This window comes from Ambystoma mexicanum, chromosome 2q (assembly GCF_040938575.1).
Source record: "Ambystoma mexicanum isolate Mex_15411 chromosome 2q, UKY_AmexF1_1, whole genome shotgun sequence".
Classification (NCBI taxonomy): domain Eukaryota; kingdom Metazoa; phylum Chordata; class Amphibia; order Caudata; family Ambystomatidae; genus Ambystoma; species Ambystoma mexicanum.
The window spans coordinates 1,321,989,948-1,322,007,446 of NC_090924.1; positions in this window are offsets into that span (position 1 = coordinate 1,321,989,948).

Here is a 17,499-nt window from a genome sequence, read left to right on the forward strand (position 1 = left end):
AGGGAGTAGGATCTGTTCTATGGACTTTAGGGCATCGAGTGTCCTGCCAATTTTTTCCACAGTTGTCAGCCTTTTCCAATATTCCTCCTCCGTATTCACGTCTATTAGACAAACATAGGTTCCCAAGCACTTTCTCTTTTGAGGTAGGAGTTTTGGCCAAGACAATGTCAAATGCCTGGTTGTTTCCAAGATGTTGGAATTTCCACAATATCGACATCCAGCATCAATGAGCGGGATCTGTTTTCTTTGGAATTGTACTTCTTTAGTTGGTAGGATATTTAACCTACACCCCATCAGTAAATCCCTACAGCGGGAGGATGTAAATTTCCTCAGATACGGAGGCAGGACATTCACTGCTTTGCGCTCCCATGTGATGTTGTGGCAAAATTTACTCGCTTGCTTTAGCAGTAAATATTGATGTTGTAATTCCAAACCTGGTAGAATGTTTTGCTGGAATTCCACCTGTGGTAATCACCACTACTGATGGTAATATTCCTGAAACCCCACCCAATTACAACTTTACCAGGAAACCAGACAGGGACGCCATTTCACCAAAATGCCAGGGGTAGCGGATGTGACATCACATGACCCTTGACCCCTGATGACATCACAGGAAGTGATGACATTTGACCCCACCCCGAAGTGATATCGCGGGTAGCGATGGAACAGGACATTTCACCCGTTGACAAAACAGGAAGTGGCATCACATAGCATTGTACACTACGAAAAATATAGTTACGATATCACTATGTTATGTAAATTTCATACAAGAATGGATCACCATATGTATCATTTAGATCAGTGTGTGTAGGCCCATATTACCAAATTACTGTGAATGCATGCAGACGTCCATGACCAAATGATAATGTTGTGTTATTATGTAGCACTTAAGCTTAAGCGCTTTATATAGAAAAAATGCACACTCAATATCACCCAACCTGTGTTGGTACTCATTTATCGATCTCAGAAGGATGAAAGGCTGAGATGAGGCTTTTAAGAACAGACTAAATCAGTGACTCACCCCCTGAAGTGTGCCTGAAATAAACATTTAATGAGCCTAGCAGTTATTGTATACAATTCCAGAAAGACACATTATTTGGTATGCCTATTCTTTCTTATTTAGAGTCAGTGCTGAAATTGTTAGACTTGTGGCACTCCTGTTCTTATTTTTCTTATTTTTTTGAGGGGTCTGAACAAGAAAGCCAGCCACCCCAGAAGTGAAGAGCCACAGGTCAAGATCTTGCATTACAAAAGGTCACAAGGGAGACCACAGAGGTCGAGGAAGTTGCGACCTCTGGCGACGCCTAAATGACGTCCCTGAAACCAGTGGTGGTGGTATTGCAGAAATTCCACTGGGTGTATTTTTATGGGTTTGCTTCTATTTCCTGCCTCATTTTAAAGGTGGAACTGGACAATAGATAGTAGCGGCTCAAAACGGTACTGTACATTCTGCTCACTACCCAACATGGTACATTACTTACTTATTCTTTAGACCAGTCTCTAAGCAACCTGCGTTGGTCTGCTATGTCTTGCCTCCAAGACAAGCGTATTGCCCCTGAACTATTCTCCAGACTTCATTCTGACCCTTTAATGCAAACATGGGGAGGGAAGTGAACGTGTGTCTGTTTTTTTCACCTCTATTCTATGTCCCTATTAAAAAAGCGGTTTCCCTTTAGTGCATGGAGTTAAAAATAAGGTAGTATTTTTAAATGCTGCTTGTTTTACTGTTACCTCAATGCCTTAAATGGGCACTGTTGCCTAGGGATCTAGGCCCAAATGAAGGACGCACACACGGAGAGATAAGAGGAACTTCTTTATTCTTTCACAACCAAACTGGAACTGGCACTCGCAGCGCACGTGCCCCATAACCCCCTTGCCCAGTCAAACTCCGCCTTTCCAACGGAGGGGGCTCACGAGCGTTAACCCCTTGAGTCCCGGGTAACACTACCCCCGGACAATATGTCCAAACATCAACTTGACACGCTGTGTCTCAACAAATAACTCAACACTCTTCAACAAGTCTCATCGGCTTCTTTATGAGCCGTCTCGGCCTCTCACCTCGAGTCCCCAGATCAGGCTCCTCTTCAATCACTTCACTCTGGGCCATGTCCCAGGGGTCCCCTTCCGGGGGAAACCACTCATCATCCCTCGGCATCCGTGGTTCCGGTGAAAGTGCCCTTTGGGTTCCTTCCGTGGGCTCTCTCCTTGTATATGGCCTGAACTGCTGACAGTTTCTGGTGATGGTCCTGTTCTCATCTTCCGCCGTCACCATCGTGCCTTTCATGGCAACAATCCTCATGGGGCTTGGAGCAAACCGCGGGTCTGTCTTCCTGCTTGCCGGCTGCTGTACCAGGACTTCGTCTCCCACCTGGAGCTCCGGCAGCACCGCTCCTCTTCGTGCATCGGTGCGACGCCTCGCAACCTCTTTTGCCACCGCATCTCTCTGGAGCAGATCTTGGTCGGCCGGCTCAGCCTGCACCGTACTCCTCGGGATGCGAGTTCGCACCACATATCTGAACATGAGCTCTGCAGGCGTCTTATTTGTGACCTCGTGAGGAGTGTTCCTGTAGTCTCTTAACAAGCGGCATAGCGCTTGGTGTGTATCAACGGCGTCCAGCCGTGCCCTCTGAATGGTCTTCTTAATCGATCCCATAAATCGCTCCGCCATTCCATTAGCCTGGGGGTGACGTGGTGTGATCTTCATGTGCCTGAACCCCAGGTGCTCTGCCAATGTCCCAAATTCGTGTCCACAGAACGGTGGTCCGTTGTCGGATTTGACCCACTTGGGGATCCCCCACTCACTAAAGACCTCTTCTATCGTTGCCGCAACTTGAGAGAACGCTGTGGAACTGACTCTCTTGGCAATCGGGAATCTTGAGTGTTCATCCACGAAGAGCAGAATGTAGTCGCCCGCTTCAGTGGGCCCGTAAAAATCCATGGCTACTCGTTCCCATGGGTGCTCAGGTATTTGAGTGTGTTGGAGCGGGGGCGGACGTTCTGCAGGGGCTGTGCACTGACAGGCGTGGCAGTTCTTCACCCACTCGTCCACAGCTGCGTCCAGGAAGGGGAACCACACATGGCATCTGAGCTGCTTCTTTGTGTTCTCCGCTCCCCTGTGACCTTCGTGCGCTATGCTGACCACCTCGCTCCTGAGTGTGGCAGGGATGACGATCCTGCACCCTCTGAGCAGAATGTTATCGTCCTTTACCGCCAGTTCACCATGGACCCTGGCTAGCCGTTCGATTTCTTGCTTGTTCACGCCCGGGTGAGCTAGGGTGGCTCTCTGGTGATCTTTCCACTTGTTGGCCGTCGTGAGGCTGATCGCCAGGGCTGTCGTGGGATCGGCTGCCGATGCGGCCGCTACCCTTTCAAGTGATAGTGCCGGGGGCAGCGCCTGAGCCGCCACATATTGCACATACGCAACGTCACCCTTCCGTGCCAGCGGGGCCCCTACTGGGTGTCGGGAGAGGTAGTCAGCGGGGTTAAGGTCGCCCCCCGGGCGGTGTACGATATCGTAATCATATTCCTGGAGGCGGATGCCCCACCTCTCGATCCTCGGTGGCATCTTGGTATGCGGGTTCCCAAACAATGAGAGGAGTGCCTGATGATCGGTGATCAGCGTAAACTTCTTTCCGATTATAAAGTTATGAAAATGCTCACACGCCCAGACGGCTGCCAAGCTCTCCTTCTCGGCTTGGGAGTAGGCTAGTTCAGGTGTTGATAGCGCTCGGCTCGCGTATGCAATCACGTGTCTGGGGTTAACATCCGCGCCACTGGTTTGGGCCAGAATGGCGCCGAGGCCTACGGGGCTGGCGTCGACTACCACCTCGGTGTGCCACTGTGGGTTAAAATATGCGAGGCGATGAGCCTCGGCGAGGGCTTGCTTGATGTCCGCGAAAGCCTGTTGGCAGGCCTGTGTCCATTCAAACGGCGACTCCTTCTGTAGCAGTTTCCTCAGCGGGTCTGTGATGGAGGCATAGTGGGGGATGTACCTCGCACAGTATCCTGCCATGCCAAGGAACGAGCGGACGTCCGCCACTTGTCGGGGCTCGGCGAGGTTGGTGATCGTCTCGACCTTCTCAGGGTCAGGCAGCATGCCGTCCTTGGAGAAGATATGTCCAAAGAACTTGAGTTTTGTTCTGCTGAACCGGCATTTTGATATGTTGAGCGTGAGGCCGGCACTCTGAAGGGCTTCGCATGTGTCGTGTAGAGCCCTGTCATGGGATTCCTTGGACGATCCAAAGACGAGAATGTCGTCGCTGTAATTGAGAGCCCCCTTGATAGGTCGGATGATCTGGCGTATAGTTTCCTGGAAGATCTCAGCGGCAGATGAGATTCCAAAGTTCAGCCTCCGGTATCTAAAGAGCCCATCGTGTGTCGCAAACGTGGTTATGGGCCGGGAATCAGGGTGGAGCTCCAGCTGATGGTATCCCTGATTTAAGTCCAGTTTGGAGAACATTTGGGCACTGTTCAGCAGCACAATCATGTCCTCAATACATGGTCCCGGGTGTCGCTCCCGTTGAATCGCCGTGTTGGCCACCCGCATGTCCACACACAAGCGGATCTTACCCCCTTCCTTGGGTACCACCACAAGGGGGGACACCCACGGCGTCGGCCCCGTCGCCGGTTCAATAATGTCGTCGCGGAGCAGTTGCTGGAGCGCCTCCGAAACTGTCTCCTGAAGGTGGAATCCGACCCTTCTGGGATGTTGCGGCACTGGACGCACGTTGGGGTCAATGTGGAGCCGGATGGGGGGTCCCTGTAGTTTTCCTAGCCCCACGCAGAGCTTGGGGAAGGCCTCCGCGATGTCTTCTTGTGAGACGAGCGATTGAGTTTGATGATAGGCAATCGCATCTACCGTGTTCCCCTGGCCGGGTTTGGCCGCTGCGGCAGTGATCACGTCTCCCGCATTCACGTGAATTTCGATCAGTCCGAGGTGCGACGCCGTGTAGTAGCTAAGGAGGCATCGGCTCTTGGCGAGGGACCGTATCACGTGAATGGTCGCATCGACTTGCCGCCCGTTCAGGAGAAGGCACTGGGTGAATTGACCCACCGTTTGGAGCGGGGTGGCGGCACCCCACTGGAAGATTCTGGAGCGAGACGGACTGAGCTGTGGCGGGCATGGTATCCTGGCGTAGTCTTGTTCACCCATGATGTTCACTGTGGCCCCAGAGTCGATCATAAATTGAAATTGGCAATTCGCCATCTTGAGCGGGATCTGCGGGGCCTCCCTGGCCTCTTTGTTGTCGAGGATGAGGTTCACGAACTCATCCTGGTCGTAGTGGTCCTGCGGCGCGTAGTAGGCCGCCGCCTGGTCGTCTTGGCAGAGGGTTTCCGGCCTGTATTCTGCAGGCGGGTTGTCGTATTCGTCTGTGAAATGTCTGGGCTGTTCGGCCTGGTCATACGGAGGGGCATATCCTGCCGCTAGGTATTCGTCCATCGCACGAACGTAACGCCTCTGGCCGAGGCCCTGTTGATATGGTCTCGGCTGGCTGTATTGCAGGGGTTGCGGGCGGAACGGCATTCTGGGGGCCGCCTGGGGCCGCATCGGTGGAAATGGTACGCCCTCCCTGCAAACGGAGTGAAAGTGTCCTTCTCTCCCGCAGTTGGTACATCGCTGGGACAGGGCTGGGCAAGACCCTGAGTGGGGGAAGGACATCCCGCAGCGGTAGCACTGTCTTTGCAGACGCGGGGTTGACATCGACGGGGCAATCGGTGGTCTATATGGCTGAGGGCCCCTGTCGCCTTGACGGGGGGGCAGTATGGCGGCCACGAATTCCCCTGAGTCCACTTTCGCGTTGTTGGAATGGCCCATGGCTGAGGCCTGCGCATCCACCCTCTCGTGGATGCGGGCGAGTTCACTGACCTCGGGCATGGTGAGCGGTTTCTTGAGGAGCTGTTTCTTGAGTGCGGGGGAGAGGCATCCCTCGATCACCCTCAGCCGGATAGCTTCCTCTAACGAGAACGCATCAAATTGGCAGTTCGCCCCTTTCACCCGTAGACGTGTGATGAATTCGTCGACGGTCTCTTGCGGGAGTTGGGTGCATTGATTGAACAGGTATCTTTCATAGTCCCGATTGACTTCGATGATAAGCAGTTTGTCCAAAGCGCCGATCAGCTTGGGAAAAGTGTCCTGGTCTGTGGGCGGAATGGCCTTGACGACCGTTTTGATCTCTCCCCCTACCAGGTTAAGGAAAATGTCTCTCATATTGGGGGAGTCCCCGTCGCCGGAACCTCTCACGAAGTGTCGAAAATCGTCCATCCAGTCGGTCCATCTGGGGCCTTTGGTGGCCTGAGGAGTCATAGTGAACGGCGGGGGCAGTCGTAGTTGAATCGACTTCGCCACCCGTGGCAGTTGAGGCGAGCCCTGGCTGGACCCCGGGTTGGAGGTGCTCATGGCGCCTGGGAGAGAAGGCCCACGGGTGCGCGGGCGGGGTCGCTTCCGCGGAGGTTCGACGGAGGAGGTCCGGCAAGGCGGATTCGGCGGAGTGCCGTGTTGCGCGGAGGTGGAGCAGGAGGAGGGGGCTCGCTGGATCGGCCACCACAGGCGGACTGCCGTAGGAGGAGGACTCCGGTGCGCGGGAGAGATCCTCGTCGCCAAATGTTGCCTAGGGATCTAGGCCCAAATGAAGGACGCACACACGGAGAGATAAGAGGAACTTCTTTATTCTTTCACAACCAAACTGGAACTGGCACTCGCAGCGCACGTGCCCCATAACCCCCTTGCCCAGTCAAACTCCGCCTTTCCAACGGAGGGGGCTCACGAGCGTTAACCCCTTGAGTCCCGGGTAACAGGCACGATGTGCACATTTAGGATATAGTTGTCCTTCTGTGTTTTTCAATACCTTTATTGGGCACACTGTGCACATTTAGCATCTAGTTGTCCTTCTTCTGTGTTTTTGAATGCCTTCATTGGGCACAATATGCACATTTAGCACATAGTTGTCCTTCTTCTGTGTTTTTTCTTCAAATACAGGCAATCCCCGTGGATGATTAAGATGCATGTGATCCTGATTTGGGAGTCATTTTGTCTCTTTGTTCTATCCTTTTGTGTTTTGTATATCAATTAGAAATATTGGGATGTTTTTACTTACATTCCTATGCTTAACATGTCGTTACAATTTGAGTTACAATTATCCCGGGAAACAGCGGCAAATATTGAATCCTAAAGATTGTTAAGAACATCTGATTTAATTATGACTGCATGCGGCAGAGATTCACTCTTCTGAATGCGTCTATTTGATTTAATCTGGAAGCGATACGCGTGCTCACGCCGCACGCTTCAGTAGTGGAATAAAAGAAATCACGAATAAATAAAGTGGGCGAATCCCACAGTACATTAATCGCAAGCCGAGAAAGGGAAAAGACACCAACAAACTTCCAGCAGCACCATTAACCACCAAAGCCTTATTTAGAGCTTTGTTTGGTGGAGTCTCACCAAAGACTCCAGCCCGTCCATCCTTGTGCTATGAGAGGTCCCTTCCATTCTATCTCTTTCTCTAGGGACCCTGAATTGACTGGACAATGGCTCCCTATGCTCTACATACTTCAAATCCATGGGGAGCGCAAGGACACTATTGAAAACGTTATTGGGTTCACAGTCTGTTGAGCTGCTAAAGTTATTGATAGCAGTGAGGAAGACATTGCTATGTGTAGTTGGTCCAAAACCAAGTGCTTGGAAAATGAGACTTCCTGGTTTTGCTGAACAGTAGAATTCTAGAAGAATGCATCCTCTGCCCTATTCTGCAAGAAAATGCAACACAGAGTAGGGGTTGCAGACTTTTTTTATACTGTGTGCGAGATGGGAAACATTGGACCTTGAAAATGAATCATACATGTGTTGAAAAAACAATATGTAACATTGTGCCTTAAGGGCCTGCAAACATGTTTTAGAGTGGGTGAAGGCATATGATTGGCTGCTCAAACCCACCCCCGGTCCCCTCAGACCTTGCAATTGGTTGGTGTGCCACCTCACAGCACTGTTCGACCCTCTGAAAATCCTGTGGGAATATTGCGAGTAGGTCGAGGGTGCATTGAACCTACCCAGAATAGCTTGACTTTCCCAATGGGCACATTTTGGGAGGTCCGAGCACCCATAGTACAGTGTAAACGCCAGCCGTGTTGCCAGGCAGATGTTGCCACAGTTTATCTCGACTGCCCACAGTGCAGCAACCATGGGCTTGGCATTGTACTATGGCAGAGGGACTAGGCTGCCATGCATATGTCTGCGTTTGTGCAAGTGCTCTTATCATGCACACTTTGGACCTCCTTACAGTTTTGCCGGTCCAGTAAAATTGACGGTAGTTCCGGCACTGGCAAATTTAGTGTGTTTGCCGGTGGGGGCACTGATTTACCTCCAACCAAGAGCTGGAGGGAGAGCAGGTTCCTACCAGCAAATAAATGCCAGAATTACCATCACCGGTATTACCAGTGCCGATAATTCGACAATCCCCTCCATGGAATGGGGATTTACCGCCTTTTCAGCGGAAATGGTAGTGGTAGTTTGCTGGATTCCCGCCGGAATGACCAGCGAAATACTGCCAAACTTTTAATAAGGCCCTTTCCTTTTTGGATAATCTTCCTCGGTTCACTGTGAGTTGTCTTCCTATGCACAACACAATTGTGCAAACATTTTTACTAAACGTGATTTGTTTGAATTCTGTTGGTCTCTATCTTGCTTTATGGAGTCACAGTCCTCCCAGCATAGGATACAGCCCGTGTCCTATATTCAATTTTATGTGGTAGGAACTGCTTGGAAATTCTACCCAGTCGGCTGTGGCACTGCATGACACAACCCAGCACTAGCCCACGTTAATCTATCATCATTAGCAGCATGAAAGTGTACTGCTGTGTGGAAGTTCACAGCCATTATAGTTAAGTTCCTTTAGGCGTTGCATTTACGGCATAGAACCTTTTCATTTGCAAGGATATATAACAATCCGCCCTTGCAGAAAGCATGTCCTCTGAAGGAGACCCGGAATAACAGGATAAATATACTCGCAGATAACAACTTCTACGTTCTATCAAATGAGTCATGGTACGTGAAGGTGTTAGACTGATGTACTCAAGAGAGGGCACACAACATATCATCTCCTTTCATCGTGCCATGTGAGTAGCTGCAAGCCGGTCAAGGCAATTAATGCACTCTCTCTTTCTTTGCCAGTCATCAGTAAATTATCAAGTGGCAGGGAGTTGCCAACTGGCCCATATCACCAGAAGAGCCTTTAAGAAGTGCTAGATTTTTAGCCAGAAGCAACTTCAAGTCCCAGGTTGCATTGCATTGTCGGCTATTTTTCTGCAGCGGGCAGCCTGGAAAATATGTGCAGGAATGGCCCCATATATTTTCTAGAGGTTGATCTCCCATCATTCATTCCTTTTAAATAAACAAAAGACAAAAAGTCAGGCAAGCCCACTCTCCCTGTGCGGGTGGTCGAATTCCTCACACTGGCAGTCTGGAATTCCGCCAGACTTGGAAAAAGGCCGACTGTAGCATTCAACTTCTTGCAGAGCTCAGGCTTGCAGGGCAAGCCTGTAGAAACCAAGCACTTCTGGTGACAAATATGACATGGGGGCACCTGGCAACTCTGTGGGGCACAGTTTGCTGTTCTCTGCAGTAAGAATGTGATACAGATTAGTATCCAATCTATTCTGATTTACATTATGTGCTTTTTCGATAATGCTGTCTGTGCGCTACAGGCATTTTTACTGTAGTGATACAAATGTGTCTTTCTTAACAACTTTCCTGCTTTTAATGTCAGTCAATTATATTAATGTGCTTAGCATTTATTAAGGCAGCTAAAGAATACATGACAAGTTCTATCCTGTAACATTGGACCTTCTTACTCAAGCCACACTACAGTTTTTGGCATCTGTGTGACAGGGGTTCGGCACAAGGACTTACATACGTGTCTATGCCATGTTTGTACAGTGGTCTGTCTGGGGCAAGCACCAATGTACCCTTTTTGGCAAGCTTGAATGTTGTGGCTGTCTCTATAATTAGGGAAATGCTTGTGGTTGGTGTCACTCTATTATAAGTCCTCACCAGAAGTGCCTGGTTTCTACAGGCTTAAGCTGCAAGCCTGAGCTCTGCGGGAAGATGAATGCTGCAGTGGTCCTTATTCCAAGTCTGGCGGAATTCCGGACTGCCAGTGTGAGGAATTCGACCATCTGCACAGGGAGAGTGCACTTGCCGGACTTTTTGTCTTTTGTTTATTTAAAAGGAAAGAATGATAGGAGATCAACCTCTAGAAAATATATGGGGCCATTCCTGCACATATTGTACATATTGCAGAAAAATAGTAATGTACTCTGGTAGGACACAGCTTACCAGTGCCGCCATCCCCTGTCATGTGTATCTGACACCTGACAGCTGTGGGCACATCAAAAGCCTCTGACGTGGGCAACCTGATTAGCAGGTAGTGACAATGGAGACCACTGACCAACACCTCTTTGTAATGCAATGTGTCAACTTGGTAATACCACCCCTCCTTGGTATGAAAGGGCAGTGAATGTTCTGTCTGGAACCACTCCTTTCAGAGCAGTGAAGTATGTGAATTGTAGGAGACGGAAGTCTGCCTGCAACCCCCTACTTCAAAGGAGGCCCATGTTGTGACCAAGCACTGCATAGGGCTCAATTAATTAGGGAGACACTTTGATGTACAGCAGACAGGAAGATGGGTGGGACTTAGAAGTATATGTTGTCATCCTTCCCCTGTCTGTTGCCAAGCGCTCTGATTCTGACCTGAAGCATCACTGAAGATTGTTGGTGGGGACCCAGGATTGGTTCATTAAGGAGGGCTTTGCCTGCACCAATCACAGGGGCCCGTTTGGCTTTAAAAGAGGGCTGAGCCCCTCACTGATTAGATCATCTGAAGACTTCACAAGGGGTAAGAAGAAGGATTCATTTGGACCCGGGCTGAAGGTGCAGTCTTCTTTACATCTTCTTCCAGTAAAGGAAGGCCAGGTGTCCCAGGAGCGAAGCAAGATCCCGCCCCTAAAAATCTCCCAGGGAACAGAGTCAGATACCAGACTCACAGGACCCGTCCAGCAGCTCCAGAACCGGTACCCAGCCAACACTCAGTGTGCCCTGCTAGGTTCTGACAGCAAGCTTCCTAGGTGGGAAGTGCCAGAGTGTCTCTGGACAAAGGACAAGGCTGTTGCCTGCTAACACCCTCCTGAGCTTTTAGCCATCCACCTTGAAAGAACATGAGCCCTGCGAGGAAGCAAAGAGGAGTGCCACACAAGCATCATCCAGCATCCATCTTTTTAAGGACTATTTCGAGACAGTCGAGTCCTCGAACCGCATCCGGCTGCACTGCTGATTGTTGTCACGCCACAGTCACCAGATCCATCCGAGATGCCTGAGCCAGCATTCCAGATCTGCCAACCAGCACAGAGACAACAATACTTGGCCCGATCTGCCGCACTGGACAGCCTGCAGATGTCCGTCCAGCCTTGCTTGCCAAATTGCCTGCCGCCTGGTACCCACAGCTGTCTCCCGCCACTAACTCGGTCTCACGGACTGCAAAGCACCCTGCAACCACCTCAATGCTGTTGAGCACCAAGAACATCTTCAGCACCAGGTACATTGTGGTTCTGCCCCCCTGGTCCTTCTCTGAAGGGCCCTAGAGCATGTTACAGACCTTTGCCCCTTAGGTGTCGAAACTAAATAACCTTGAACAGTAAGACTAACTGCTTTACCAACTACCCCCCTGTCAGAATCCAGAGTACATCCCTTTCCTTTCTGAAACTGTCTGTCCTCTGTGTTCCATTACATTGGGGGTTGTAATTGTAATGTGCAAGAGCTGTCTGTTGTGGTAATAATAAAGAAGATATTTTTATACAACCTTGACTGGACAGTGCCCTTTTATTATTGGGTAATAATTGTGTTTTCGCTGTGTTGTAACTAACCAACTAGCCACGACCTTGTGGAGATAAGTCTGCCGTTCCATACACGTTACCAAAATTGGACAAGGAGGTCTTATAATTAACTTTTTTTCCAATCTGCTCGGATCCCTTCTGGTGTACTGGAGGTGTGGAGTTGATTGATAGTTTATGCTATGTTATGTTAAGACTTCTTGTAAAGCGCGCAGTTGCCCAGAGGCATCATGGCACTAGAGAGAGAGGCAAACCCTAACAGACATCCATCAGCCATCATCCACCCTTTTTTAACAAAAAATAAGTGTTTTTAGGGACTTCCTAAAGGCCAGATGGTTGTGGATCTTTTTCATTTCAGCTGGGAGCTTGTTCCACAGCTGAGCTGCTGCAACAGAAAAGGCATGTTTACCCAGTCGGGAACAGCAAAATGATGGTACACAGAGCAGACCAGCTGACTCAGATCTCAGAGAGTGCCCACGGAGGTGGTGAAAGAATTTACCACGTAAGTATTCCGCTCCCAGACCATGAAGCGTCCCATGCACAATACAAAGTGCATTAAATTCAATACATTGGGGCACTGGCAGCCAATCTAGACGGCGTAGGACTTAAGAAATGTGGACAACATATGGTGATCCCGAGGCTACCCAGGCTGCTAAGTTCTGGATGCGCTGTAGTCGATGGATAAGCACCTTAGGCTGTGCAAGATACAGAGAATTGCAATAATCCAATAAACTGGCAACCATTGCGGACACAACCGGTGGACGCAAGCACGGTGACATAAGATGTAGGATTTGTCAAAGGATTTTCAAATGGAAAAACCCGGTCTGGCAGACAGATAATATCTGAGCTTCCATCGAAAGAGTGGCTGTCATGTTAACTCCTAGATTCTTTACCTTCACTGCAGGCACAGGAAGAGAGCCCAGGGAATAGGGTCAGAAAGTTGAAATCCAAAGTGAAAGGTCCGGAGGGCAACCCACCGCCAGCACCTCCGTTTTGTCCCCATTCAGCTTTAGCCAATTAAGACCCATCCACTCCCCCATGGCCGTCAGTCACCTATGGAGGCACAATGACACCTCAGTCCAATCAAGATCTTACTGGATCAGGATCTGGGTGTCGTCGGCGTACGAATAGCACCTGACGCTGAAGGAGCGGATGAGGCACACTAAGGCCCAGATGTATATGTTAAAGAGAATGGGTGACAGGGCAGAACCCTGAGTGACACCACAAGTGAGACCAGAGGATTTAGAAAGATAGGGAGATATCAGGAGAGATTTGGATCTATCCTTAAGAAAAGAAGAAAACCAGGCTACGACTTGACCAGATATACCGATTTGAACCATTTTGGATAACAGTGTAGGATGGTCGACCGTGTCGAAAGCTGCTGACAGATCTAATAATATCAGGGCTCCGACACCTCCCGCATCCACCAACCTGGCCATGTCGTCCTGTACAGAAACTAGGACTTTCTCGGTAGCCATGGCTGGCCGAAAGCCAGCCTGAGCTTGGTCAAGACAGTCAGACGACTCAAGGAAGGAGGACAGAAGAGGAGAAACCAGTGCTTCCAGATGTTTCATAAAGTCAGGTAGAAGAGATATAGGCTGGAAATTAGCCGGTATGGGGGAATCCAGTGATGGATTTTTTAAGAGTGGAATAACTGTCGCAACCTTTAATTTAGGAGGAATAAACCCTATTTGACAGGAGATGTTAACGGCCTCCGTAATCACCCCTATAAGGTCAGGTGTGATCTCCTTCAGAACTCTTAGTGGCACCACATCCGAGGGAGCACTCAATTTAATCTGGAGAAGGCCTTTAAGAACTGATTCCTCAGTGAAGGAGGGAAAGGATGACCAGCCTGGGATGTCACTCACTGTGTCCGCAGAAATGTTACCGGAAGGTGGGACACTAGCAGCCAGTATAGTATTCACAGAGATGTTAGCGCAAATATTCTCAATTTTTCTTATAAAAAAACTAAGATAAGGAATTGCACAACTCCTGAGTCGGCTTAACTGTGGGACAGCAGTTTGCCAAAGTGGATATGGAATTAACCACTGCAAATAAAGGTTTAGTTTGACCCAATGATGTTTCAATTTTCAAGGCAAAATAAGATTTTTTTGCTGCAGTAATTGCAGCAGAATAAGCCGTAGAGCTAGCTTTAAATACGGTCCTGAACTGCAGATCGTAGTTATGGCGCCATTTGCGTTCAGCTTGTCTAAGCTGTAGTCTGGCCAGCTTCAGCTCTTCTGAAAAGCATGGCTCAGAAGGAAGTCTGTGAGATTGTGTAAGCCGTTTCGGCGCCACTTCATCGGCTGCAGCAACAAGAGAAGCAGCCAAAAGTGACAGCGACAGGGCCAGAGCAGCTTCACATTTAGTTTTAATAGAGGATACAAGGGTTTAAAGGTTCGCCAGACACTAAGGCTGTTGCCAGACTCTAGCAGGAGGCGTTTTAGGCTATTGTTGGATTGACATAAGTGAACAGGTCACTAAATAGTGATCTGTACACAGAATCGGTGCAGTCAATTGAAAATCAAGTCATATTTTATTGGCCAGCACAACATCTAGAGTATTCCCTAGGTCGTGAGTATAGCCTAACACATGCTAATGGAGATCCAAATCCATAAGACTACAAAAGAAAACATCAAGAGCGGGGGCTCTGGGGGTGTTAAACTGAAGATTGAGATCACCTAACACGGTCATATGTTTCTATTTAATATGTAGATCAGCTACAAGATCCACCAATGGGTCTAACAGCCCAGAATATGACCCCGAGTGGGGGGGGGAGGGCGATAGATTAAAAGAAAGTGACAGGAAAAGATTGGAGAGATTGCACACCTCAACAGCAAGACCTCAATAGAGGGAAAAGGAGGACAGCACAATTGAGTTAGAGCAAGATCAGCATTAAAAATAACAGCCAAAAAAACCTGATATTCCTCCCTGGACCAGTGGTGCCCCGGAAGTTGATTCATCACAGCCAGACTATGAGATTGCCTGCATGGGCTGGATCAGGACCGGATCTCCCAGCAGGCCTACCTGTTGGTTGAACCGGCCCCTGCAGGCATCGTTTGCCAGGAAGCACCAGCACCATTCTCAACGGTGCCAGTGCTTCTGTGTCAGCATTCCTGTTGAGTCATATGGGACGCGGACCGCGAAATACTGATTGCAGATCACCAGCGTTTGGGAGGTGCACAAGTAATTCATCGGGATTCGGGACAGAACAAGAAAAATCCTGCTCGACTCTGAGATCCTAATAGATGGGAGTTGCAACAGCTCTATTGGGGCGACCTCCTATTACTGAATACTCAAGATTCAGCCTACTTAACCAGAAGAAATTAGACTGCACACAAACCAAGTGCGAGTCCCTAGCCCTGAAGAAAGTGGTGACACTCATCGCTATACCACTGAAACCGGTCAGCTTTCCTTGTGACCTCAGTAGCTAAATAAAGATCAGGAAGATCCCTACATTAGATTGCTTTTTCGACCTCAACACTGATAAGGGTTCGTCATCTTTTAACGAACTGGGGAACGGAGCCTCTATATAAACAAAATAGATCTCCAAAACTTTTCCCCCCCAATAAATAGGAGTTACCCATGACGACAAGCCATCCTTGACTAGTCAAGGTTGAGGTCTAATACTCCATGCTTTTAACTAGTTGTAAATTCCAAAAAACGCAAATAAAGATTGAACTGTTTATCTGGAAAACAACGCAGAAAATAAACTTCAAACTGTGCGGAACCCTGAAGGCACAAACTCAGCAATTTAAAAACCATGGATTAATTCCTAAAGAGAAGCAATACCAAAATTGATGTGACTCGAATTTCAGTGTGATACAATGATAGGGAAGATTCGAGGTCTCGATTCCCAACCCAGGTTCTAATCTTGTGGATACCGAGTCATATGGGACTCCATGGGAATGAGGAATTATAGTTTTCCGCCGCCTGACATCCAGGCACGTCGCCACCTGTAATATAGTGGTGGCACCGGGATATCAGGCGGCAGAAATGGTTACTGCCGACCTCATATTGAGGCCCAGTGGGACAACATAGTTTCAGGCATTATCAAATAGGGAGCATTGGTATGTTCATAAGGCACCTTATATGTTCCCTAGGGTGATCCTGGGGTACCATAGTCAGGGGTGCACAGGGCATTCGATTCCACACTTTGACTTTCTAATTCCACGTAGCACTTCATGTTTCTGTTGAGGGAGACCGCTCCGTCATGGCATACAGTAAATTACGCTTTCCCTTTCCCTTTATCTGAATAACCTTCACTGTTATCAGCCTATATACCTGTGTAGGGGGACCCAGGTCTTTTTTATGCGGCCTACAAGCCGGTGCACTTGTGTGCGCCTTGATAAGGCTGTCCTAGATTGACCTAGGCTGTCCTAGTTTAATGGAGAACACTCTCACATTTGAACTCATAATTCGTTTAAGGTGCTGTGTATTGTCATCACTGGGGATCAACAGAGAAGCCAAAGTAAATTATGAGTTCACTGTCTCCTTTAATTCTTGACTAAGCATAACATGGGTTAGGACTTCACTATGCCCATGCAATGCGTTTTAGGATTTTAACAAATCATTTAGGCCTTCTACACAATGGCCCGACTTCTGATTGGCTAACAGTCACTCAGTCTCTGGGGGTTATAGGATCTGCCACGTCGTCTTTGTCTTTGCTGGGTCTTTCGTGCTTGTCTTGGATGTCGTGTTGCTCCTCCGGGACATGTAGTTTACCTGGCACCACCACCACTGGTGCACTGCATCATCTTGACGGGAGTCAGGTGCCAGATTCTGATAAATACTTTGGACCCCCGGAGGTTGTTAGACTTCTCTTCTTGGTGGTAATAGACAACCTTGCCTGGCTGGTCATCAAAGTCTGAGGGAGAACCATAGACCTTTCCACCAATGGATGATCTTCTCTAATATTGAGGTCTTAAGGACTGCCTTTCGCTCTCCTCACTGAAATCCTTCCATCTTTTTTTGGTCCCTTTTCCTACCGTTTCTATTTGTCTCTTCTCTCTCTCTTGCTTTCCCCTTGTATCCTCTTCTCCTTTCTCTCGCTCTGTCATGTCAACCCTCCTCTGGATGCTGTCTTCCTCCTCTCCTTCTCTCTACTGTTCTCCTTTGCTTTCCTGTGCCTCCTTCTTTCTCCTCGCTCACTTCTACCTCCCAGCCTCCTTGTCACTCCACCATTCTTCTATCAGTTCTCTCCTCTTCATCCTCTGCTCCTCTCTTTCTCTTCTACTCCGCTTCAGCTCTCTCTCTCCTCTCACTCCTCTCTTCCTTTTCCCTATTGTTGCCTCTTCTCTGCCTACTCTCTGTTCTTTCTCCTCTCCTCCTCTTTACTCTTGTGTGTCTCCGCCACCCCACTAAGCGTCTTCTCTGGTCTCCTCTGCATTTTCATTGCTCTCTTTCCTCCACCTCCTCACTGAATTGCCACTCTACTATCTGTACCTGCACTGCCACACACTGACTAATAACTCCCACTGCTTCCCTTTACTGCATTACTCTGTTACAGATCTGCTGGGCCTTGTCACGCATCTGCCTGACTGCGCTCAGCTCTCTGGGTGGTGTGAGTGTGGCCCAGCAACTGGGTATGACCTGAACATACAACAGATCTCCCAGCTGACA